At 39.0% G+C, this 26,209-nt stretch overlaps 1 protein-coding gene across 3 annotated transcripts in view; it reads left to right on the forward strand.

The window, feature by feature from the left end:
• Window positions 1-8,266: 8,266 nt before the first annotated feature.
• Scn2a (sodium voltage-gated channel alpha subunit 2) overlaps window positions 8,267-26,209 on the forward strand; it is a 131,056-nt gene continuing 113,113 nt past the window's right edge. For all 3 annotated transcript variants that reach the window (XM_087900018.1, XM_087900016.1, XM_087900019.1), the window contains exon 1: window positions 8,267-8,499. The gene's annotated coding sequence lies outside the window, so the exon portion shown is untranslated. The remainder of the gene's footprint in view (window positions 8,500-26,209) is intronic.

The raw sequence follows: 26,209 nt of genomic DNA on the forward strand, positions 1-26,209 counted from the left end.
ACAACTCTGAGTCTGCCAAAGGTATTGTGGTTTATTGACTACAACCCAGGCCCCGAAATGCTTTAATCCATGATTTTCCCCACCGTCCTCTATCTCCTGATTGGTGTTTCTTTCTACCAAACTAGGACCTAGATTCTGTCTGTCCTATCGTCTTTCCATAACTCTGTACTTGGTCTTCTGGACCTCTCTCTTGGGTATAAGGAGCAAAAGCAAATGTGGAAAGTAACATGGACACTTTGGGGTTGGGGCGCCTGCACTGAAAAGTGAGCTCTACTTCTTTTTAAAATATTGATCATCAGTCAGTCACATGTTCCTGTATCCTGCCAGGGAACTGAGAATTACAGTCTCATTATGTGTTGGGCAGTGCGGTGAAAGACTGTGTGTACATGGAACACCATCCCTGCTGATCAAGAGCTGGGGAAGTGTTAGAGATCTGCATTGTCAACTGGGGTGCCTCTTAGCTACTGTAGTCTGTTTTGAAAACTACACTAGATACGTCTGTGCGGGAAAGGACAAAAAGTTAAGTCCCATGGAGAATTATACATTCTTTCCAGACAGACATTATTAGCTGGTTTGGTGGGAATACATTCGTTTGGAAATCCAGCTGGTGGGTGGCTCGTTCCTTGTCTGGAAGTAGTGCTTCTGTGTAGTCATGGTTTTAGTCAAAGTTCTCCAGAAAGACGTAACCAGTGGGAGGCAAAAATGGAGGAGGGGGGAGGAGAAGAAGAGGGAGGGGTAGTGGATACATAGATAACAGACAGCTATAAATGATAGAGGGAGGATAGATACATTTTAGCAGATGATATGTAGAAGACAGATAATAAATATCCTGGTTTAAGATTTATTATGAGAAGTGACTCGTGAAATTATGGAAGCAGAGGAGCTCCCTGGCAAGCCATTTTCAAGTTGGATAACCAAGTAAGGTAGTGGCATGACTTGGGTTATGGAGTAGAGAAGCTAACAATATAAGATCTTAGTACGAGGTCAAAGGTTTGATAATAGGGTATACCACGAATCAAGTCTCAATGTCCAAAAGTTGTGGAATCTAAAAAAACAGATATCTAAAGGTAAAAAAAGGGGTACCTCAGCTCCTGAAAGAAAACAGAAAGTGGATATAGGAGTCACCTACCTCTCATTTAGAAATCATTTTAGCGCACCTCTGACTGGTGTTCAAATTCTTGCAAATCCTGGGAGATTTCTGTCTTCCAAGACAGCTAGCCACTCACAGAGATATCGTGTAAATTCTCTTGTGCTGCACAGAGAGTAATAGTAACAACAATCAGAACCATTGTGAACCAGAAGCAACCCCTCTGAATCTCCCACTGTCCTACTGTCTTTATGTATATATATGTATATATATACGTATAAATACATATACGTATATATATATACATATATCTTAAATATTGTTCAGTTATTATCTTTCATTGTCCAGCATTTCCATATATTCAAGTGTTTTGTGTGTGGGGGGGTGTATGCACATGTGTGTGCTCCACTTCTCCAACACACGACCTCATCATTAGAACTCTAGCTCTCAGTGTCAGTTCAGTTTGAATTTCAAAATCGCTATCTTGTATTCTTGACTTGCCACCATTTTCATTTATGTTTGGTAATACAGCTTTGGACTTTGCAGTAACCATGGTTTGGGATATTTCTAGTCATTATCCTTTTACCTTTAGTATGTACAGTACATATATGTGTATGGTATATATGTATACATACATATGAGTATGCAAGCACACTACCCTGTTACTGAACATGGGCATGCCAGAGGTTGAATTGGGGAATCTTCCTCTATCATGGACTTCTTATTGTTTTAGAGACATAGTCTCTTACTGAGCCTTGGGTTCAAGATTTTTTTTAGATTGAATAGAGACTGAGGAAGAAAATCCACCTGTCTCTACCATCCTTGAATTATAGGTGTATTCCCCCATACCTGACTTTTATGTGGGTTCTTAGCATCCAAACTCAGGTCCTCATGCATGGGTAAGTGAAGCTCAGCCCTGGCAGCACAAGGGATGCTTGTGTACACGTGTCCACAAACCTTGTCATTCTAGCACTTTCTGGTCTAAAGCACAATTAATAAAAATTCAGTGTCAGAAATTGGGGTTCAACCTGAAGATCAAAAAAGCAAAACAGCCAGCCACTGGTTCTTACATTGACCTCAGTCTATAATAATGATCCTTCCTCTAGGAGTCTCAGAATGAGACTGTGTGTCTGAGAGCTCTCTCCCCACATTTTATATTCCTCTCTAGGGCTGGGATTAAAGGTGTGCACCACTGGGGTTAAAGGCATGCACCACGCAATTTCTATGGCAACTAGTATGTCTATTGGGATTAAAGGTGTGTGTTACCATAATCTTATTTGTAAGGCTGACCAGTGGGACTGCTTTACTCTCAGGTCTTCAGGCAGTCTTTATTTATTAAAATACATTTGAAATGCCACTACACTGGTCATTGATGAGAAGCTATTAATTTTATCATCCTGCCTGTCACATTTACTGATTTTGAAAAGGCAAAATGTTTTATATGATCTTTGAATAGATTTGAAGCCTTTGCTTACCCAAAAGATCTATTTTCTTCCACTCCGCTAAGAGGCCTGGATGGTATGACGGGAGTATGCTGGGAGGACATTGCTTTCTCAGAAAAACTCTGCCCCATTTTGTTTATTGAGGATGCTGGTTCTGATGAGCAGAAGGTTCCACTAGAAATAAAGTCTTCTTTGATATCTGGGTTACTCTTTGATCTGTGTCACTAACTGGTGACTGGTCACAGTCTGAAGGCATCTTTGCTTGTCCAAGGCCTTTCAAGTTCCTTTCCCTGTACCAGTGTATATATCTGTGGCTATCTATCTTGATAGTGACATTCTCTTCCAGGAACAGACCCATTTAAGCTATTTCTTTTATTTCAAAATCACTGTTTCTATTTTAGTATTTACTGGCTGCTCTTACATGGGGATTTTGTGTTAACAATTTCAGACCAAGGAAGATGCCCACTTTAATCAAATCAACAGAACAAACAATCGATTAAATAGACGTGTCTTAGTGAGCTTTCTGTCCCTGTAACAAAATACCTTCAATAGCTAACTTATGAGGAGGTGAGTTGAAGGCCCACTTAAGAAAGCCATGCCGGGCAATGGTGATGCACACCTTTAATCCCAGCACTCACGAGGCAGAGGTGGGTGGATCTCTGTGAGTTCAAGGCCAGCCTAGTCTACAAGAGCTTGTTCCAGGACAGCTTGGACTGTTACACAGAGAAACCCTGTCTTGAAAAAAAGCAAGGAGAAAAAGAGAGAAAACCATATCAAACCAACCAGTTTCAGGCCTTGAAGAACTAAACACCTGTGACTTCGTCTCCTCATCCTACGGAGACGCTTCCAGAAGCTTTGGCTGAGATCAATTAGGAACAAGATTACTTTTTCCTCTCTTGTGTTCTCTAGACCACAGAGAGCCGAAATTGCCAGAAAGCAAAAGCAGAGATTTACCTGGAGCACACTAATTAAGTGAGCCTTTTTTAAAAAAAAAAAAAACGGATAATGACTATTGTCAGCAGCAACAAGGAAGACGTGCTTAGAAAAAAACACTATCAAATGTGACCACAAGAATGATCAGAGAGGACGAACCTGATAATCCCCCTCTGCTGGCCAGGGGGATGTTTGTGAACCTTGCTGAGTCTATGGTGGTGTAGAGGTCGGCCAATGTGAGTTCGTATGACTGGGTCTTTACCAGGCCGGATTTAGTTGTTTGCTCCAGGAAAAAGCACACCTCCCAATTAGCAGTGTCAGGACAACCTAAATGTACTCACTTACCCACAGCAGGGAGCTGCCAGCCAGCAGAACTGCATTTCTGGAGCCACGCACAGGAGCTTGGGAGGCTTACGGTAACTGTAAGAACTCCTCGTGGACCCTGGGTCCTGGAACGCTGCTCTCTTTTTAGGAACTTCTAGAAAAGGAAGGAACTGGGATGGGGATTCTCTATGGGTCTTGTGTTTCTCCTTTTCCTTCACTGCCCCCCCATCTCCCATAGTATCATCTCACGAGGCCCAAGTCTCCACTCACCCTCATTCCTTCTGGTTCCTTTTCTGCGACCCCTTCCATCCTTGGCAAACCTGTTCTTAAAGGCCAGAGTGAAGAGAGCTGTTCCCAAAGAGAACCTTCCTTTGCCGTCTCACCCTCCTGACTCACAAAACTGATGAAGAACTTAGATGAGAACGAAATTCTAAAGGTCAGGGGAATCACTTCCTCAGCTTGCCTCTGTGTCTCAAGCAGTACCCAGGAGGGACAGAGCCTGAGCTAAGGTCAGCATGCGTCATTTTCTAGCTTTCTCTCCCCGCTGTTTAAAAGAGAAAATAGCTGTAATGAAAATCCCTTCACAGACCTGTTTGAGATTTAATGACACATTTGGTGCAAACTGCATACTAAGCACACTACCAACCCAAAAATATACAATAAACATTTTTTTAAGCATTCCCTCTCAAAGACTGGAAAATATGCTGCTTCTTCAAATCTTGCTTATGGAAATTAAAAGGTCTTGCTAGCCTAGTTTCTGTCCTGTTTTTGGTTTTTTTTTTCATCTCTCTATGCATAATATGCTGTGTTGATCAGGTTTTATCCATTTCAGAGAAACTACAGTCACTGGGAAGGAAAGACTCTCACTTGGAGATTTTGTCTGTCAAATTGGCTCATGGGACGGGACATGTCTGTGGAGCCTTCTCTTGACAGTTGATTGCTGTGAGAGGGACCAGCACCTTGTGGGCAGTGCCGTACCTTTGCAAGCGGCCCTAGGTTCTATAGGAAAGCAGCCTGGGCAAGTTGTAAGAGCAAGCCAGTAAGCAGTGTTCCTTGGTGGGCTCTGCTTCAGCTCCTGCCTCCAGGTTCTTGCCTTGGGTTCCTGCCATGACTTCCCTTCATGGTGAACTGTAAACTGGAAGGTGAAATAAACCCTTCCTCCCCATGCTGCTTTTGGCCATGCCATCTTCCACAGAGATAGAGAGCAAACTCAGCCATATGCCGCGAAATGTCACTAACTTGTGTGGAGTGGAACTGGCGTGCAAAGAATCTCATCTCATCAATATTAGCAGACTGCGAACATAGAGTGAGGTAGCCACTCCTTGAGCCTAGAATGATGCTTCAGAAGTCAATAGCACTTGATGCTTTTACAGAAGACCTAAGTTTGGTTCTCAGTAGCCACATCAGGAAGCTTCCAACCTCCTATAAGTCCAGTTCTGTGGGATTGGATGCCCCCTTCTGACCCCTCAGGGTACCTGCACCCATGTGTACAGATCTACACATAGACACACAAGCAGATACATAATTAAAAATATAATAAATCTGTAAAAAGTCTTCTCCTTGTATTGTGAAGGTCTTTGATGCTCTAATGAATGATAAACATAGGAGAAGCGTTAGACATGGAATCAGATATTTCAAACTGTCCTAATTGGCAACGAAGTATTTAAAAGATGTTAGCAGACTTCAATGTGACTAAAACTGTATAAATTAAATCACAGCTGGAAATTTTGCATTCCCTTTTATTTCCTTGATGCATATATTTTACATATGGAAAACCGAGGCAAGAAAAAAGGGAAACAACGTTAGGTATAAACAAAACTTTGAGTTTCACTGTTTTCTGTATCAGATGACTAATAGGGATAGATAAGTGAGACACGGCAAAAAGAAAATATAAAAAAGCATGCGTGCCTCAATCAAGGGTCAAAATTTGTTTGAAGCAAAATAGGACTAGTTTTTCTGCCAATCTTAAATTAGTTTTGAAAGTAAAGATATCAAAAATAAGTATCTGGTATCTATGGGTAAAGCAAAGAAACACAAAAGGACCGTGTCACTGGGAAACCACGTCATGGGCTTGTTGCGGCTAGCAGAGTCATTCTCAAACTCAACCTGATTGCCTAGGGGAAGAAAAGTGGACTCTGTCTGTAAAATATGGCATATATGCACAAATTGTTGTGCATAAACACGCAAATACCTAAGACAAGAAACAGCGTTGATATTTTGCATATTTTCTTAAAACAGATAAAATGTTATAGATGAGAATAAAGGTTCAATGGTCACCTCAGAATCTGCTTATTCGAGGAAAGTGCAGGCAAGAAGTAAGAGCTGCATAATGCTAATTTACCCAAATTTGGCAGAATGCCATTGAAAACAGCCCAGAAATGTAGAACTTCAATTCCAAGAAAGGCATTATCAAATCAATACATTTAACAGATACTGTATATGTGTCCACGTGTGTGTGTGATACAAACATATAGTTTAGATAACCTAATGAAAGTGAATGCTATTTACTTCATTGATTTCACATTTTATTCAGGCATATCAAAGAGAACATAGGAATTAAACACAAAAACAGAAGCATTTGTACAATGAAATTACAAAAGTAATGCACAGATCCTTTTTCTGGACAGTCATTCATATTTGGGTGTAATTCATGTTTCAGGTATGCATTTAAGACCCAGTGTTAGAGATGTGACCAAATAGAAGTTACTATAAAGAGATCAGACTAGAGAGAGCGAGGATAAGACCAAACTCAGATAAGAGACGAGGGTGTGAACCACACTCTGAGCACATGGCTAGGCACTGGTCTTAATGGAAAGGATGTAAGTAGCCAGTGGGATGTTTTGAGGAGCACGTTGCACAACCCACAGTTTAGAGAAATTGTCCTAGCCATTGCACCACATAATACCGTGTCAACTGAATATTGGATTTTTAGGAGCTTGTGATATTATGTCTAAAGATACACACAGCTCAAAGACAGGTTAGGCATGTGCCCCTAAAGAATAAAAATTGCTCTAAAAAGTATGGGAGAAACACCTACTTGCTATGAAAATATTTAAATACTGCGGAGGTTATTGTAAAAATTCCCCAAAGTATAAATATCAGTTAAAATATTTTAATAGTATTTCATGCTTGGGGCAGCTCAGTATTTGATCATATCAGATAGGATACAGATTTAAAAAAAACAGAAAACTTAATTGATGATGGCATAGTCTATGTAACAGAACTTCGACACATTGGCAATGAAATTTAAAGTCATTTTTTTAGACTCATCAACATTACAACTTCTGATTTACACACATGAATGTTTTATGAATACAACTAATCATGTATTAGATATTATTATTTATCAGGCTGTTTTGGAATATCTTACCTTTAACTTCTGAGTTATTTGTATATGTGTGTGCACGTGTGAGTTTGTGCCCATGACAGCAATGCCTGCAGAGTCTAGAATGGTCAGATCATCTGGAACTGGAATTACAGGAAGTTAGGAGCCCCCTGACATGAGTGCTGGGCATCAAACTCAGGTCCTCTGAAAGAGAGGTGAATGCTCTTAATCACCGAATCATCTTTTCAGCTCCTAACTTAGAACTTTTAAGACTAAAACGTCTATGATATTTTACCAAGATTTTATGTCGGTTAACTTAAAACTTAGGATATTCAAGAGAACCTGTAATTGGGTTTCAGGACCACGGACAGCACTCATCTTCTGGGACCTGATTCCTGACCCTGCTTAATGAGATTGGCATTGACAAAAGACAGACCTACCTTTTTTTTTTTTAATGTCAAGTGGGTTATAGCCCAGGATTTCATAAACAATTGTATAAAAATTAAGTAAGTAACCTAATTCATATTGAACTGATCACATACGTAGTAAAACTTTGTTTTTTTCTGACTTATTTAACGATTAGGAAATTTTTAATTCTGCTCCTACCCTCCTAATGAGACCTAGCTTCACACGATAGCACAACACAATTGTCACATTTCAGATTGCCTGTACACTTTGAAATGTTTCAGAAACCTTCAATTGACTTAAGATTTATCTCTTCATCACTTCATTATTCTGTTAAACACAGACATATCTGTTAAGAAAACGTAACTCTCCACAAAGAGGTGACCAATAACAGTAAGATTAATTGTAAGAATTATTTCCATATAGCAATTTTAGTAATGTTATGATAATTTAATTTTTATTTTAACATAATAAAAACAAATCCAACAATCCTTCAAAAGTTGAACTATAATTTTTTGAATTCATAGTATAATGACTTTTCTATGTTTTATTTGTGTCTAATTAAGGTAATTGAAATCAAATACATTAGAATTCTGAACTATATACACCATCTAATCTTATTTGTTGAATGCTGTTCTGCCAAAGGAACTTGAATTACAGTGATTCCACTTACGACCAGGAGATGGAGCTGTCCCGCAAGCGGCTCCCTTCGATTTATTTATTTATTTATTTTAATTTAGCACGCTGTTTTCTAACAGACAGTGGGTACCATCGAGTGAGTGAGTGTCAGAACAGAAAGCTCAGGCAGAAGCAGAGAGGATGCAGTGAGTGTCCTGTCTTGGCTCTTCTTTTTTAGTAAGGACATTACACATGTGAGATTTTACTTTCTGCTGTAGGCTGAATTCTAGAGACCCGCATTGGAGACTGCTAGATTCATCACGCACATGGATTCTGTGCTATGATTGCCGTTCCCTTTATTTCAGGTAAGCAAGCATGATTCTATTTTTGTCGCCTCGGTGAATCATTATCCTGCCAAATGATGGCGTTTGAATTAAGATGTGCTTTGTAATCTTGTATTCAAACCCAAAAGGTTCAGATGCTTTAATTCTGGTTGTGCTGCATTTAAAAAAAAAAAAAAATCTTCCTATGCCAAAATGATCACTGGCTGTACCATGTTGTATTTTCATGTTTCCTCGGCTTCTCGGCCGTTCATGTCGGTGGCTGGATTTGTTGGACTTGGAAAGATAAAGCTTTCAGAGTGAGGGATGGGCCTTCTTCTCACAAGGGGAATACTGATGCCTAACGCGCTGAACATATCATAGAGAGGTAACGAAGCAGATTAACATGGCAGTGGCTCTGCCGGAGCCAGCGCCTGAGCCCCCTGGACACAGCTTGAGAGGCACTCCAGCTTCCTGAGCCCAAGGCCTTTGGAGCAATTGCTCCCGCAGGGGTGTTGGGATTCTGTGTGCTTTTGTTTTAACCTTTCCGAATGGCATGTAAGTCACTTCTCTCCCACGAGTGAAGATTGATGTAATGTGTTTAATAGACTCCCAGCGACAGCATTTGACTCGCCCTCCCCCATGTGAGCAGAACATGAAAACTCATTAGTTGTTGGGAGAAATTGATTTTCCTTATTTATGAAGGAAGGGCGGTAGACATTTAGAATAGTTCGTATGGTGGAAAGCGTTCACATTTTAAATGATTTTAGGTCATGCGATGTTAGCTGTGCTACAGAGGGGAATGACTCAGGAGGTGGAAATGGCATGCAACAACCTTTCTTCCTCCTGTTTCTCATGATTTCTCATAAAGGTTCTTCTATGGTTGTCAGTCCAATCAGGGAATGAAATATAGACATGCCACATTCAAAAGCCGGGCTTAAAATTTGACTCAACATTTGGCGTGATGTTAATGGATTTCTAAAATGCATAAAAATATTTTTGTAAGGCTGTTAGCTGTGTCACTCCCTGTTGTGGAGACGTGTGTGTGTGTGTGTGTGTGTGTGTGTGTGTGTGTGTGTGTGTGTAGGTGGCAGGCAGTGGGGTGCATGCATTCAGGACGTTTCTAGCTCAGTCATCGTTTTCCTGTAAAAAGGTAGTTGGCTGTGTCTGAGGTTGTGAAAGCGGTGGGGGTTTGAGATGTTTAGGAATACTGAAAAAAATATAATTTGACTATGCAGAGTTCCCAGGGATGCGTAGGCGAATACATAGGTTGGTTGAGTCACGGATTTTTATGTAGCATGTATTCATGTTCCATGTAGAGAAGAGCAACTGTTGACAGGCTACATGGACTTCACATTAGATGAGTTATTACACTCAGAGTCAGAGCTCAGTTAAAAGCAGCAGGTAAGACTGGTACCCTGACTGGCAGTTTTCAGTTTCTTCTCCAGCAATTATCTTCACTGTGAGCATACCCAAATGGTATATTCCAGGTGTGCTGATATTGACTTTTGAAGATGTTGGCTTTGTAAATTCTGTAAAATAGTTCCTCTCAGTGTATGTTGCACAAGGGATTATCATATACAGAGCTAAATTTTCTCAAAGTTCTTTCCAAAAGCCACGAGAAAACAGCTCAATTAAACCGCTATGGAGATTGCATTCCTTAATACTGTATTTTCACTTTATATTGTCTACCTTGTGGTCATGAATGACATAGGTAGCCTGATAGAGGCTCCTCAGTCTGTTTCTCCTATCCTATAGGATGTTCTGTAAACAGAGAGAGTGATCTGTGGATGCTTAGGTGGCTCTGGGTACAGATTATATACTTCTTCAACATCTGGAGAAAAGAAGGGCATTGGCATGTGTCATTTCTACATACCTATTTGTGGAATGCCATGTCTCTATCCAAGAATGGTCCATGGTAGGAACTGAAAAGTCATTACGGGAACTGGAGAGAGGACTCAGCAGCTAGCAGTGCTACTTTTGCAGAGGGACCTGCATTCAGTTCCTAGCACCCATTCTGGGCAGAGTACAGTTTTCGGTAATTCTAGTTCCAGGAAATCTAACCCCCTCTTCTGCCCTCATTGAATGCTCCTCACATGGCATGCTCATTCGCAGGTACACACACAATTTAAAAATAAAACAAACCTTTAAAAGAGAAAATTTGCTTCAGATGATATGACACTTTAGCCTGAACTCTGTGGAACATCTACCTATTAACATACACACCATTACCCCACCCCACCCCCCGCACACACACTGACACACGCATACACATAAATAAAAAACTAAATAAACTGGGCATTGTGGTGGCTCACACCTTTAATCCCAGCACTTGAGAGGCAGAGGCAGGGGGATCTCTGAGAGTTCGAGGCCAGCCTGGTCTACAAAACAAGTTCCAGGACAGCCAGAGCTACACAGCCAAACCCTGTCTCAAACAAACAACTAAAACAAATAAGAAATGAAATTGATTTTAAATGGAAATATACATGTGCAGATGCTGTCATTACTTAAAATATTATAATAAAGAAAGGAGATGAAGAAAAGGAGAAAGTGAGTGGGACCAGGATATGGGGACCTGGTTCATACTAGGTACCATGCAACAACTGAGCTTTAAAGTTTCTGATGATAGGAATCTCAGGAAAAAAATAAATTTGAATAAGATTAAACATCATTAGATATTTAAGAAAAAGTTGACTATAAATTAACAACATATTTTAGGCATAGAAATGAGGTAAGCATATAGAAGAAAATTAAAAAGGAAAATTATGGAGAATGAGCAATAATCCAATATGTTTAGAGCTTTTTGTTTGCTTATTTTATTTTTGTTGCTATTTTATTTGGGGCTAGCTACTAAAATTAAAGAAAGAAATTTGGTTTTCAGTGTTACACATTCAAAACATTCAAGCAAACTTTCATGCCAAGAGAAAATTTGATGTCAAATTAGAGTAAATGTTAAGGCTGAACTTACGAATCCATATGAAGTCATAGGGATCATTTAAGTCTCACACAAATGCAAATCCACAGGGTACAAAAGTAGAGCTAAATTATTGGGGTGTAATCTTCAGGTTTGGAGAGCAAGAAAAACCTAGAAAGGATATTAATTCATCATAGGAAGTGACGGGAAAGACTAGACGACTATCAATACGGTAGGAGACACAGTGTATAAACTGCATTTCTGAATAAGAATTAGAAAGCCTGTAAAGCTGCTGGTTGACCGGGCAGCAGGATGTAAGCAATGAACTTAGTTGTGATTAGTAAGTCTTAGGTAAGCATCAAGACATTAGAAAACTAACCAGGATCAGGGCCTCTGTGGAGAAATGAGGCAGTGGAGAAGTCTGTTTAAATATTAGGAAACTGAAAAGTCAAAGTTAAGGTGATGCTCTACAGGACGTAGAGGAAGGTACCTTTGATGAAAATTCATTTCAGTTAGGACCACAGAAAAATTAGTCTATAAGTCATTGAAGAGATTGAGAAGAGAAGCAGCAATCACAGGGTTAGGAGAAACAGGAAACAAGGTTCAGGATCTGTTTAAAGCATAAGACCATATTATGCTTTAATATTTTTTAATATTTATGCATATTAAAAAAAACAGCATGAGACCAGGAGGTGAGGGGCACTGACTCTTCTTCCAGAGAACCTAGGCTGGATTCCCAGCACCCACGTGGCAACTCACAACCATCTAAAGCTCCAGCTCTAGAAGATCAACCACCCTCTTCTGGCCTCTGTGACCACTGAACACACATGACACACAGGCATACACACAGGCAAAACTTCCATACACATACAGTAAAAGTAAACAAATCGTAAGAAAAAAAAATAAACAAGTCACAAGATCGGAGGAGATAGGTGATGTTTCAAAACAATGCAATGGCAGTCATTTTGAGTGGTCTGCCCTTGTTGGTACAATGGAACATGTGATCTCTTTAAATCTATTGATGGCTCAGAATGGGTTATTTGTGGCATAGGGACTTTCTTGAAGGAATAATTCATCCTCAGTAGCAAAACACTTCCCTGCAGAGCACAGTTTGGTCGCATTAATCCTTGAATGAGCAGCTTATAACACTGCTACACAGCAAGTATGCCACGCATATCTCCGTCATCTTTCTCAAGGATCACTTAAAACTTGCTCTTGGTTGCTCCTGTGCACACCTCTTGCTCACATAGTGGTTTGAGCGGGACACCCGCCATAGACTCAAAGGCTTCACCAGGTGGATCTGTTCTTTGTGGAGGCTGAGCAAGAACAGCCTTGTTGGAGGACGTGTGTCCCCGGAAACAGGCTTTGAGAGTGTAAAGACCATCACCACTTCCAGTTCACTCTCTTTGCTTCATGCTTGCAGTTCAAGATGTGAGCGCTCAACCTCTCCTACTGTTGCTATGCTTGTACCTTGCTGCCGTGATTACCCTCTGGAACCATACATAAGCCCAGAGAAAGTCTTTTCTTTTATAAGTTGTCTTGGCCATGATGTGTTATCATAGCAGCAGAAAGGTAACTAATACAATGTATCAGTACTCTGGGCTAGTTTTCCCACTTCTGAATGAATTCTTCAAGTTTTTTTACTCAACTCTCTCATTTCATTGGTACTTTAACCAGATGTGTGTAAAGAGAAAAGTCTCCACATTCACAAACATCCTTTACTAACATCTATGGAGCTTCCTACCAGAGCTCTTCTTCCTCCTCTTGGCAAGCCCAGAATTCTCCTTGGTCTTCCTTAGAGTTGCTCTCTAGTCAGTCCCAGTGGCGAGTGATGTCTTGAAGATGTAGAGGAAGAATTTTATCCTTCATCTTGGAGTTGTTATCCTACTTCAACCAAGCTTGGTTCAGTTTAGAACTGACTGAATGGAGTTTGGCATCTGGATGCCAGGGCTCACTGTGTCCTATGGAGTGAGAGTGAGGAGGTCAGAACACGTTATGTGAGATGCAGTGTGTCTACGGATGGCTTTCCTTCCCTCAGAGGAGATGCTAGGAAGCACAGTAAAGGCAGAGACCTCCAGCTGCTCTTTGGCCTCTGCCTCCCTCTTCTTTTCTCCAGAGGAGAGTCTAGATCTCCTCACAAATTCCCCAGCTAATTTCTAACTCTCCTAAGTAAGAGTATCTTTAGTTCAGTACCTTGTTAATAAAATAAGATATAATTTAAATTGCATGTGTGGTTTCTAAATTGCTTCGTAACACGTTTTGGTTCTGCGGTCATCTACAGAATTTATATCCTTGTAATTATCTGAATCTTGATATGACTGTCTTCTTAGAAGACTAACATGGACATTTTGAATGTGTGGAGCGGATCTCACTGTGAGGAACAGAAAGACTAACTCAGTCTCATCCCACTATCATCTGCTGAGCACAGACAGTCAATTCTTCAAAGATGCCTCCATCTGGAGCTTCTGAGATAAGTATTCACCACGGAGCAAACCCAGTGATCATTTTGCAGCTTGGAGCATTTCCAGAGGGTCTAATTGCTTGGCTTGGTTGGTATTTACCTTTGTAAACATCTATTTTATTGTATTATTTGATTTGCGGGTTTCAGTGTAACAGTCCTGGCTGTACTGGAACTCTCCTTGTAGACCAGGCTGGCCTCGAACTCACTGAGATCCACCTGTCTCTGCCTCCCAAATGATGGGATTGCAGGTATGCACCACCACTGCCTGGCTAAACATCTATTTTATAAACCTTTGTCTTTAAGATAGGTCATAAAAAATGCAGAACAAATCTTACAATGACTGCCTTCAGCTTGCTGTTCCAGGCAAGTCTACTAAGAATCATGTCTGGGTAGTCTGAAATTTTCATTGAAAGCCCTTGCAATAAAGGTCACACAACCCTCGGCCACTTTCAGATTCTACCAGCTGAAAAGCAAAAGGCCCATTATTTTTCCAGATGTCATCACTTTGAGCATAAGTTACTAATACTTTTTTATTCAATGTGCTTTAAGTACCAAAAATGGTTGCAGGTGAGTTTATTTCCAAGGAAAAGCAATCTTGTTAAAAACAAAAACTAAAAGCTTCAGATACAAACTCTGCATTTTAATATGCTGTCAATGTAGAATTTTCTGATGGCGTTTTCACATACCTGTTATCTCTAGAATACATGCTTGTGTTTTCTTCTCCAAATTTTAATGCAATAGAAATAGAATTTATTTAAAAATTTCACTGACTTTTGTTTGATGATGAATTCTAATACTTGGAATTTATAAATAAAAAATCACTCATAATGTCAATGAAGAAAAATGAGAGCCTTAATAACATAGCTGCATATTATACTTATTTCAAGGTATGAAGGTTTTATTTACATTTTGAAAATAAAAAGGGTTATCATTGGCAATAGGGTGATACCTACTGAAATATTGTTTTAAAGTTGGAAAACATCAATTGAATCAGGAGCATGGGATAAAATCTTATGAAAACCGAAAAGTAGATGCCGTTTCTTTGCTTTCTTTAGCAGTCACACAACAATGTCATCTTCCCTTACAATCCTAAGCTGTAAAATAGCTCAGCATGATAGTTCACATCAACTTTCGATTAAGACCTTTAATTGAAAATTAAGTGCCTTCATTATGAAGATGGTATCATTACTGGTGTCTAGTATGGACTGTTTTCAAATTTAACTTCTGAAACTTTCAGAGAGTTTAATAGGCAAACATATCTAGCTTGCTAAATTATTTTGCATTAGTTTTTGAAACTAGGTCCTGGTTGACCTAGAACTCACTTTGGAGAGCAGGCAGGCCTGGAACTCACAGAGATCTTCCTTTCTCTGAGTTCTAAGTGCTAGGATTTAAGGTATGTGCCACCATACCTGGCCTTGAGGCAAACTTATTTCAACCCATTTTCTGTACCAGATTGTGGCAAAAAGGTTTTGGTGGTTAAAAATATGCCATCTTAGTATGTTAAAGTTGCCAGAGGGTAAAATTGTAATGGAATAAAACAATCTGGGGGGGGATCACCCTCAAGAAGAGTTTTAACTGTTTCAATTACTCTTACACTTTTGAGATCCTGTCTTTTGCTGCTGTCTAGAAAACGCTGAGATTCTGTGTTCTCCGTGTGAGCATGCCTGGATGGTATTAGTGGATAAGGTGCAATTGTGTGATTGTGCAATTGTGTGATTGTGCAATTGTGTGATTGTGTTGCCTTACCTTGCCTATGTCTTGGGTTGGAAGCTATGTCGGAGAGGGCAACAAGGGAATAACAGAATGTTTATGAGGCTTGTGTGAGGAGTTAGTTGGACTGGCATGCTCAAGGAGATACTTTATCATTAGATCTTTTAAAAAATACCACGAACACTATTTCCTTTCTGTGGATAATTGACATCAGCTGCGAATAATTGACACCAAATGGGAAACACCTAAGACATGGAGCTCGCCATCCGGGGAGGGTGCTGATGCTGTCCTTTATCACCCAGCATCTACTGCTAGCTAGGATGCTCTTCTCTTTGGCCATGACTCTTGTGGACTGAAGGCTTGAGAGGGTCTAGTGATAGCAAAAACTCCTGAAAAGAAGTCTCCAGAAGTTGATTGGCTGATTTGAATCTCAGTACCGAGGAGAGATTGAAATGTTGCAGGGTCAGAGACTAATTACTTATCTTGGGCTAGTTCTGACCCTCGGGAACAGCCGTCTTTGTCAACCTATGTACGGCAACTAGCATCTTGTAGGTAGTGAATGAGAACCTATTGGAATCTATTAACTTAACCGAGCAGTAGCTTCCACCAACCCAGCAGTTAGAATCTCATCAGGCAGCATCTTGGGCCTATAGAGAAGCTTCTCACATCTTGCTGTACCTGTCTCTCTGATGGACCCACCAATGTATTCTAAACTTGCCTTGATTTATGGCTTTCTCTGTTCTGAGAGAATATAAAATTTTATGAAACTGTTTCTGTTTTAGAACACAGAATTTGAGGTTACCTAAACAGTATTCCCAGGCCATGGTCACTCGAAATAAACTGCCCGTGGCTTCCTTTAAGATGAAAGCTGTGGTTTTTTTCATTGACCCTAACAGCTTCCAGACTGCTAAGATCTGCTGGGCAAGTAAGTGTTCAGACTCCATGTGAACATTCTTAGTTTATAGAGAGGTGATAAACAATGTAGCAAGTGCCCGAGAACGTGATTTACTAATCAGTCTTCAAGAAGAAAGTGTGGACCAGTCACGGAAAACTGTGGGTGTCTGATGGTTTTATGTCTATGGACTGAGAGAAGAAACACAGAAGAGGGGTCTACCATGTCTTAAATGGAATCAGTGAACCCAGATCAATGAGTCATGATCTTAGTCCCTAGGTGTGCCAGAAAGTTCAAATGTAAAGTAGCTCGTCATTTAGATAAAGAACATTCAGACAAGCTATCCCAGCCACTGGCTATGATAGAACAGGAGTCAAAGTCCTGAGAGACACTTGAGCCCTTAGTTATGTCGCAAGGAATGATACAGTTCTGTAGATTTTGAGACTGGCTTCCTATGGAAGTCAATTCTGTATGGAGTAATGGTTAGTAAATCGTACTGACTACTGATCTGGACCCATAATAATCATACCACGGGAACTCATTCTCTACTTGGTGTACCTTGTCCACAGGCCTTTAAGAAGGAGTCTGTAATTGTGACTTCTGGAACCAGCTCTCTGGCCCATGGCCAAAAACTCCCTAGATAGCCAGTCATTTTCCCCCAGCAAGTTTTAAATAAAGTATGTCTACTAAAGTAAAAATAACAATTCACAGAAATCCTATCACAATTTTAATTTCCCCTAGAGGTATTTATTTTACATTTATGAGTGTTTGTAGGCAAGATTTTTTTCCTGTGTACCCTATGCATGAAATGGCCACAGAGGCCAGAGAAGATATCAAATACCATTGAGAAGGAGTGACTGGCAGTCATGAGCCACCATGCTGGTGCTGGGATCTGAACCCTGATGCCCACAAAAAGCAGCAAATGCTTTTAACTACGAAGCTATCCCTCCAATCCCATGATTTTTAGATAGGGCAACTTAGTGAACTAAATAAACAAGAAATACTTTCATCAACATTAAAATAATTTCAAAGTTATTAAATACAAATTTAAGCTCTTAACTGTTATGAAAACCTCCATATACAAAAATAATATGAGAGTGAAAAACTTAGGTGCTAAGCATGACCTCTGACCCAGGACTATGGGCAGACAAAAGAGGTGATTTACTGTTTAATTTAATGAATTAAAGTGGGAAAGTTGACCTTATGCTTTCTGTGCTTGAATTTCTTAGTTCTAGTAAAATTATTTACTGCTTTTTTTTTAGAAACCACCATTATTTAATCAAAATTACTCAACTGATTCTCTTGAGGAGTCAAAATTTGTGTATTATTCTAAATCTCAGCTTAGATACTCTTTTCTGTTGTCTTTTGTTTGGTTGATTTGGTTTGCTTGTTTTCTTACTTTCCTTTTTTTTCTCTATATATTCTTGGCTGTCTTGAAACTCACTCTGTATATCAGGCTGGCCTTGAACTCACAGAGATCTGCCCGCTTCTGTCTCCCAAATGCAGGGAGTAAAGGCATGCACCACCACCTCCTGGCCACTAGATGCTTGTCTTTAATAAATAGAAAACACAAAACTTGCCTTGAGCAGGCAAGATGGCTCAGTTGGGAGAGACACTTATCGCCTAATCTTATTTCCTGACTCCAATCCTGGGGACCCTGGTGGCAGAAGGAGAGAACCAATCCCTGTCCACCACACCCACACGTTGGTGCACACTCACCCCCAACACACAATAAGTAAATTTGAAAGAAATTAAGAAAGCATAATGTGTGTGTGTGTGTGTGTGTGTGTGTGTGTGTGTGTGTATGTATGTATGTATCAGATCTTTCTCTACCTTACACTTTGAGACAGGATCTCTCACCGAATCTGGAGCCCAGCTCCTCCAGCCAGTGTGGCTAAGCTGTGTCTCAGGCCTTTTCCCGCCTTTATCTCCCCAGTGCTGTGTGGCCACACACTGCCATGTTTCTCTTCTTCATATGGATGTTAGAGGCCAAACTCAAGTATTCTTGCTTGTGTCTTTTACAGTACAGTTCTGGAACATTTAGCACTTCCCATATGAGCATCTACTGAAAAGCTTCCATTGAATGTATTTCTCTACCTTGTAAACTTCAGAGAAATATCTTGTGACATAAAATATGAACAAAATTATCTCCTAATTATATGTATCTCAAATATTGCTTCCTTTATAGGATTCTCTGATACCATGTGCAGGATGAATATCCATTGCCCTCGCCCATCTCTATACTTGTTATAATATAGATTAGACATCTGTGCACCCAGGTTATCATCCCTCAAATGAAATTCTGAAGATTAGTGAGACAGATATTGTGTCTTTTGTTTCCACCAAACTACCCAGAACTGACACACATAGCTCTGTTATTTGGCATTATAATTGCTGTGGGGAATGCCTGATAGAAACAATTTAAAACGTGGAAAGACTTCTTCTGACTTAGAGTGCCAGACATTCCTGTCTATGCTGGCCGGGCTGATGGAGGTAGAGTAGGATCCAATCTATAGTAGCCAAGGAGCAGAACAGTGCCGCAGTGGGGTGGAGGGAGGGCAAGATATAACAGCCAGAGACACTCCCCAGAGACCTGCTTCTTCTAGCCAGGCCTTACCTTTGAAAGGAATAGTGCTGTCAAATCTTTAATTCATCAATGGATTAAATAACTCATTAGGTCAGAGCCCACATCGTCTGATTGTCTCAGGAAGCACTCTCACAGCCAGGGCCGCAGTGTGCTCCACCAGCCTCGTAGGTATTGCTCAGTTCAATCAAGATGACAATCAAGATTAACAATCACAGCTGACTTCCTTTGGAGGCCATCAGCGTGCCTGCAAAGCTGAGTTATTCGCAGCAGCAATGCAGATACTGCTGGAAATTGTGTGTGTGTGTGTGTGTGTGTGTGTGTGTGGTGTAAATGTGCCCTGCCTCGGGTAGGTTACTAAAATAAGTCATAGTAGTTTCTTCTTATACCTGTGCCTTTAATAGTTTAGGAGCCTTTGATTTCAGTTTTAGTTTACTCCTGTTTGTTTGTGCAGAGGAGCAAGCATACTATACATAAAATTGTCAGAGGAAACTAATAATTATTGTTCTCGTAGTATCTGTCTATCTCTTAAGTGTGCACATTCTCTCTGGAATTTTCTAATTCTATACTAGAGTAACGTTTATACTCCAATAGTTCAGTTTCTATTGCTATGAATGATAAAAAACCATGACCAAAAGCAATTTGGGGGAAGGGGTGGTTTATTAGGCTTAGATTTGCTGGGTTACAGCCCATTGAGAGAAGCCCATGCAGGAACTCAAAGCAGGAACCTGGAGGCAAGAACTGAAACAGAGACTATGAAGGAATGCTGTGTACTGACTTGCTCCCCATGGTTTATGCAGTCTGCTTTGTTATACAACCCAGGACTACCTGCCCAAGGGCATTACTGCTCATAGTGAGCAGTGCCCTACCACATCACCCACATCAATCATTAATCAAGAAAATGCTTCACGAAGTTGCCTACCTGCAATCTGATGGAGCATTTTCTCAACTGAAATTCCCTCCTCCCAAATGACTTTAACTTTTGTCAAGTTTTAAAACACAAAGCCCCGCCAACCCAGTCTGTCCATTCAGTAATAGAATCAACCAGACACACACACACACACACACACACACACACACACACACACATACACCATATACATATGCAGCCCATATCTCCTTCCCTCAGAATTACAACCTAAACAATACAAAGACCTAGCTTCCATAGGGGGAATGAAATAGATAGCAACACTCTTTTGACATCTTGACTGCAAAGACTGTGAATTTGGGCAATAATTTCAAATCTTTAATTGGTAATTTAGACCACACTTGACCATGACCACATTTAACATCAAAGAATACAAAGAAATTAAAAGTGGCATTGCTCAGTAGTCATTCAGATTAGAAATGTTCCTAGGTAAAATGCATGGAAATAAACATCAGGTCTGGGTTTAGACTTTGTAATAAAATGAATTCACATGATTTTAAAGAGAAACACAAAGAACTAAGAGAAGTACCACAGATTTGGCTACACTGTTCCTAGGTTTATACCAGAAGGGTCTAAGTCAATATACCACACATTCAATATTTCTTGCAAATCATGTTTACTGCAACACTTTTCACAGTAACCAAGAGATTCGGGGGCTGGAGGGATGGCTCAGTGGTTAAGACTGTTCTTCCAGAATCCGGGTTCAATTCCCAGCACCCATATGGCAGCTTACAACTGTCTGTAGCTCCGGTTCCAGGGAATCTGACACCCTCACACAAATAAGCATGCCAAAAAACCACCAGTCAATGCTGGTAAGATAAAAAAATAAATAAATTAAAAGCAATATTGAAGATCTAGAACAGCCTACAAACTATCAATAAATGAATAGCTAAAAAAAAATGCAATCTCCACCTATCCTAAATATAAACAAAGGCATAAAATTTCTTCTGAAATCATGATACTTTGAAATTCAGCATTAACAATGAACAGCAAACAGAAGAAAGCTCATTTACTATGTTTCAGGTATATTTATCTTGGGGTTGATACTTTTGCTTTCTTACATTGCTTTCTCTGAAAATGTGCAGTGGCAGTTCCTCCCAAAATAAGATTTTTACCCTTCAAGAGAAAGCAAAAGAAAATGGCTTAAAAAATAATGAAACTGTATCATTCACTGGGAAATGCTGGAACTGGGGTTACTATGGTCAGGGGAACAAGCCAGCATCAGGAAGACACACGATACATGTTTTATCTCTCATATTATGCTTTACGATATGAGAGAAGACATATTGTGAGTGTGGAGGATGGAATCCCCAGAGGGAGAAGAAGAAGATATGAAGTAGGTATCATATATATATATATATATATATATATATATATATATATATATATATATATATATATATACACATAGTCACAATGATACCTAGTATTTTGCAAGCTAACAAAAATATATCTAACAAAAAATAATCTTCAAAAACTGATACAGAAAGAATTGTGTTTTGATGAATAAACTCTGCAAGCGAAATATATGAGAAAATAGTAAGTGATAAGTAAAAAACATTGAGCTCACAAAAAATAAAGCACAAAGATGTGGGTTTAGAAATAGCTTATGCACAAATTCTGCGTTACCTGGATGCTTCGGGATATTGTTAAGTGTAGCTATTCCTGAAATAAATGGAAAGAGGAAAGATAGCATCTTCTTTAAAATGTAAACACTTAATGATTCAAATATATTTCAAAAATATCCATCTACTCCTTGTGATCATTTCCATTGTTCAAAATATATGACATACTGAGGATTGGAAACTATATACTGCCTAAATATTTGCAGTTTGGTTAAAACTAATAAATTCATTTTATTCAACAATTATTTCTCTGAAAACGCATACTGTTCTTACAGAATTGTATTTTTATTTTTAAAATCCATTAATTGTTCAATTAAGACAAAAATTTTGAGAAATTATTTTGTGTTAGAATGTTTTGTTTTGGACAACAGATTCTGATAATAGTTTCCCCTTCCCCAACTCCTCCCAGATTCTCCCCCGACATCCAGTTTTGTTTTCACAGCCACACTTTTTCTATGGAATTTCAAATAATTTAACATAGTTTTTCAAGGCAAATTTTATTATTGCATTTGGCTATTGTTAGCTTTCTCATTTGCTGGTTGTATATGTCCCTTGATTTTTAAGTTAAAACTAGCAGGATTTTTCATTTTTATTGGAAGTTTCATGGACTAAGTCTTAAGATACATTCTGGGATTGTTTTGTTTACTGACTTATGGATTTCTTGTACTCCTAAGTTATTGCTTTTTATTTAAGGCGATTGGCTCTTTTGTCTTGAAAAAAAATCATTAATGGTTTTTTCTTTAATACTAAATAATTAAGGAGTCATATAAGGCCTGTAAATTTTTTTCTGAAAACCACTATGATCATATCCCTATAAGACTATATCTGTGCTATAATTCTAAAATTGAGCAAAGATTTTTTTGGAAGATTTTTGGGTTTTTTTTTTTGCTTTCAGGTTTCAGATTTCAATAAGTAGTTAACATTTTAGAGAATGTTGTAAGTTTGATTAATGTATTGTGGCCAAAACTCGTAGACAAAGTTTCCAAAATGTTGACTTTAAAAACTATCATGAGTGTGGTTGGTAGAATACTTGCCTGGTAAAAACGCTAGGCCGCAGAAAACCTTGGGTCTGATCCTCTGCACAGCACAGTCAGCGCTAGGACACACAACTCATACCTGTGATCCCAGCACTGGACGGCTGGGCCGTAGAAGACAGACAATCAAGGTCTTCTTTGGTCCCATGTTAAGTCTCTGGCCCACTGTCATACAGAACCCTGTCTCAAAATCATTTTAAAGAGAGAGGAGGGGTTTGGGGCTTTTATTACTTTATTCTTTGCTAACTGATCAGTTCGATAAATTATAAAGCGAATTTTCATAATGTAGTGTTGTTTGATTCATTCTCATCAAAAAACTTCAAGCACATCTCTAATACTTACATTCTGAGTGCAGCATTTATCTCTTAAAAATTGAGAAAGAAGAATCTATATATCTTGTAACTGTAAAGAATTTATAGTAGTTTTATATAATGAGCTGTTGCTACTAATTTTGTCACCTTATGGATACTTTCATTAAAAATATATCATTTTAATATAAAATTATCTTATCTATACACGAAATTTTTTGTTCCTTGATACATATTTTGTCTCAAGTAACTTTGCAAAACCTCCATCTTTGTTTATATCTGACTGATGTATTTTTGCTCTCATCTTATTTTTAACTTTCGCAACTTGCTCCGTGCTTCTTCGGAATAAACAGCATCTGCTCCTCTCTTGCATTATGATCTAATTTGGTGCTTCTTATTAGTTAATGTGAATCAAATAATTCACAATTTATTATAGCCGGTTGGTATATTTGGTTTCTTGTCTGGTAATTTTTTTATTGTTTCTATTTTTAGTTCTTTTTTCTCATTTTTTTGATTAATCTCATGACTTTTATCAACCGGTCTTTTTCTTACCTCTGCTTTTTCCTAGTTATTTATAATACATTTATATATATATATATATATTATTTTGTGGTTTTATTATCTTCAAAAGAAATTATGAGTGTCATGAATGAAACAATAGCTATTAGCCACCACTACTAATAATTATTTAGTTGCTTACCCAACAATTTTGGCATATATATGTGACTGGAGTGTAGTTCAGTCCTCAGTTGGCGGGCTTGAAGCCCTGGGTATGATCCCCAGCACTGCTGGTTGCAATCAGTCAGTCAAAGTCAATCAATGCACTTTGACATTTTATACAAAGTTCTGAGAAACATCTTTTCTATTGAGATTTAATGCCATTGACAATGATTAGCATGCAACTCTGTGGTTTAACTAGACTGCACACTTCCCCAGAGTTTCTTTTGTTATCACTTTCCCCTTTCCTCTGTCTTCAGTAGTACTAAGTGTGCTCAGTCTCCCTTTATCACAAGACATGGGTTGGTGGTGTATTTCCTCAGCTGTGGCTGTGTGACTTTGTTTTTCTAATGCCTTTATCTAAGAAACACAATTTCAGTTGGTGCACAAATAAATATTTTACTACATAAATATTCCAATGCTTTGCTCTCCAGTGTCTAATATGGGAAAAACACGACAGTAAACTCTTTCTCTTGTTTTTCCTTCCATTGGAAGCTAGTTTTTTCTCCCCTACCAGAGATGAAACTTTTTGTGCTGTTTTGTTTTTTCACTAATTTTTACCTTCTCTAGTTACAAAGGGATGTGTTTACATTTAGGGTTTTTCCATTAATGTGGGCACTTTTCAATAATGCCTTTTAATTTAAAGATTTCCTTGGTTTGACAACTCCATTCTAGGGAAGAAAGGGTGACTCAGTGCCCAGTGGGTAAAAGCACTTGCTGCCCAATCATGAGGACCTGGGTTTGAATCCTCAGCATCCATATAAAAGCCAGACTTGGCCACTTATTACCATAACTCCAGTGCTTCACCAACGGTCAGAGGGATGAAAAAAGATCTAACACTGGGGCTTGTTGTCCAGCCAGCGTAGCTAAATAAATAAATAAATAATAAATAAAGTCAGTGAGCTTTGGGTCCAATGAGAGATTGAGAGATTTTGCCTTAAGAGAATAAACAGAGAAAGAGGAGGGCACACAACATCTTTCTCTGCCCTCTTCCCAGATGTGCACACACAATGAACGTACATATAATACACATATGCACACCACTTGCCTGTTTTCCAGCATCCATGTATGTTTTGTATTCTCAACTCTTCCCTGCATGATCAAGAATCTTTTGTTTTGCATCTAACAGAAGACTAGGTAACAGATATCTGTGATTTGTGACTATTTAGTCCAAAAGTAAGTCTCTTTGAGTCCTAAAATTATTCATAAATAGACAGTTAGAACATAAATGTTTGCTGACAATTATGTCTTTTATCTATTTAATAGAAAATTATTTGTTACACCTTTATCTTCAAATAATTTCTCTTTCCTTTATTTTCAAAAAACCTCAGTCTCTTCCTCCTTCTTTTCCTCTCTTCCTTCTCCCCCTGTGTCCTCTTCTTTTCCTCCACCCTCTCCCCCACCTCTCCTTGGGGGATGAGAAGCTATTACAGAGGTTTGAAGTACTGGAATAGGAATCAGAAGAATGGATCTCAAATGTATTCACCATAATGGTCACTTTTGTGACCTCTGATTATTGCCTGTAACTTGGAAGTGAGAGGCTGTGCTGTCTCTAAAATGTCTTGGGGTTCTACGTTCTACGTCTCTTCCAGCAAATCTACAAGGAAAGGCAATGTGTTCTCTCATCTCCTGAGAAGTCAGTCATCCCTGTCTTCTTAGTTCATAGGGAGGCAAACTCTGTGTTAGTGTGCCCTTATGTGATTCGACCTTGGGTTCTGCTATTAACTTCTTATTCTTTTATCACTTAGGAGAATCAAGTTTGCTAAGCAATCTCAGTTGATGTCCTCTACAAGGTGTATTTGATGCGTTTGATGTGACTCTCATCATACCTTGTCTGTGCTGCCCATAGATTTAGTCATGCTCCCATTGTGTTCATGGCATTGATTGTGTTTTGAAATAGGAATGAATATGTTTCATTCACACTGGAGTGTTGCTTTATTAACGGTGTGCTCCTCTGCTATTTTTCTGGGGACTGGTTAATCCAGAAATGGGAATGGCCCTCTCAGGTGAAATGACCTCTGCGTTGGTTTCTAAGTGGTAATTACTGAAAAATGTCCTCAAGGAAACCATAATGCAAACTGATGTTTTATGCACATGATAGTCCTGTCTGGAAATGATAGAAGGAGGCTTATCTCACAGAAGTTTGGCATCCATCTAAAACATCGAACATAGTCTTCCACCCTATCCCTTAATTACAACATTCTGTTGAATTTTAAAATGTTGACTTTAAATGAGTTTAAAGCTTTTAAAAGTATTGGTTTCTTTGATAAATTTATGATTGGTCTTTTCCCTAAATGAAAAGTATGTTAATAAAGGCTTAATTTTGAAGATAACGTATTTTAAATATAATGTCTTTTATTCTTTAAATTTTAAACTCATATTTTTGATGTATTTGACCATATTCACCCCACCAATGACTCTCCTTACATACCCAGCCCAACTTCACACCCGCTCTAATTAATGTGTGTGTGAGCGCGCGTGTTTGTGTATGTGTGCTCAAAGAAACACATTTTAATTGAAGAAAGGTATAATGGGGTCTAGGAAAGTCAGAAAAAGTTTCTATTTTATCCACATCCAGTCTC

The sequence above is a fragment of the Myodes glareolus genome, chromosome 21 (assembly GCF_982192425.1).
Source record: "Myodes glareolus chromosome 21, mMyoGla1.1, whole genome shotgun sequence".
Lineage (NCBI taxonomy): Eukaryota > Metazoa > Chordata > Mammalia > Rodentia > Cricetidae > Myodes > Myodes glareolus.